This window comes from Lucilia cuprina, chromosome 4 (assembly GCF_022045245.1).
Source record: "Lucilia cuprina isolate Lc7/37 chromosome 4, ASM2204524v1, whole genome shotgun sequence".
In the NCBI taxonomy this organism is placed as follows: domain Eukaryota; kingdom Metazoa; phylum Arthropoda; class Insecta; order Diptera; family Calliphoridae; genus Lucilia; species Lucilia cuprina.
Genome location: NC_060952.1, coordinates 37,485,289 through 37,486,451, shown reverse-complemented (window position 1 = coordinate 37,486,451; position 1,163 = coordinate 37,485,289). Strand labels below are relative to the sequence as shown.

The following is a 1,163-nucleotide window of genomic DNA, read 5'->3' as shown; positions in this document are numbered from 1 at the left end:
CAGTTCTAGTTCAGTTCTAGTTCAGTTCTAGTTCAGTTCTAGTTCAGTTCTAGTTCAGTTCTAGTTCAGTTCTAGTTCAGTTCTAGTTCAGTTCTAGTTTAGTTCTTCAGTTCTACGAAAATGTATTTTACTCTTTCACCAGTTTTCTTACACCCACCTCGTATGTATATAAAATAAATGTTATTTTCAAAACTAAGCTTTCATTTATGTTCTATTGACGCCACAGGACATTTAACACTTCATTGACTATTTCCCATACATGTATGTAGTTCTTGTTGTTATGGTTGCTGCTGTTAGTTTTCAACGAACCTCTGGTATTTCTTTACCCGAAAAAACCTAATGTTATTGTTACAGTTGCTGGTCGGTCATACCTACAAACAAATGCATGTATGTGTGGGTGTATTATTAAAAAATATCCCATATGTTTTATTATGGTTACCAACACTTTAAGGGACTTATTCATAGTATTTTTTTACTTTCGGTGCTGATGAACCAACAAACCTTTTTTTCATTTACTAAATTGGGGTTTGGGACATGGACATTAATTTTCATCTTTATATGAGAAAAATTAAATCAAGAGAAAGTCAAAGTCTCTGTTTTTTCATTTCCAATTTCGTTTATGAATATGGAATTTGTTTTGTTCTCCTTCCATCTCGTGATCGCATGTTAGTTATTTTATATTCTAACCTGGTATGTTTGGTATTTCCTCTGTTGTTTTTTTGTATATCGCCATATTTTAGTCAACATTTCAATTTAGTGTAAAGGAATTTTGTGTGTGATTATGTATCTTTTTAGTGCTATTATTATAGTTTGCAAATGTGTTTTTTTTACATCAAGTTTTTTTTTGTTATTTTTGCACAAAACCTTAATGATGCCTATTTTAGCAAAGTTGCTATTAAGTATAGTGGTAAAAGTGAGTGAAAAAGTTTTTAGTAATACAATTAAAAAACGTGGTTGAATAGAAACACACATACACCAGAGAAGAACAAAAACAGAACTAGAACAGAACTAGAAAAGAACTAGAACAGAACTAGCACAGAACTAAAACAGAACTTGAACAGAACTAGAACAGAACAGAACAGAACAGAACTAGAACAGAACTAGAACAGAACTAGAACAGAACTAGAACAGAACTAGAACAGAACTAGAACAGAACTAGAACA

General features: G+C 31.5%; 2 protein-coding genes across 11 annotated transcripts in view; one reads left to right on the top strand and one right to left on the bottom strand.

Annotated features, from left to right (window-relative positions):
* The window catches only part of LOC111681032 (tropomodulin), a 178,171-nt gene that overhangs the window by 105,438 nt on the left and 71,570 nt on the right, over positions 1 to 1,163 (top strand). The window lies entirely within an intron of this gene.
* Positions 1 to 1,163, bottom strand: part of LOC111681031 — a 19,905-nt gene that overhangs the window by 17,300 nt on the left and 1,442 nt on the right. The gene's annotated exons all lie outside the window — the stretch shown is intronic.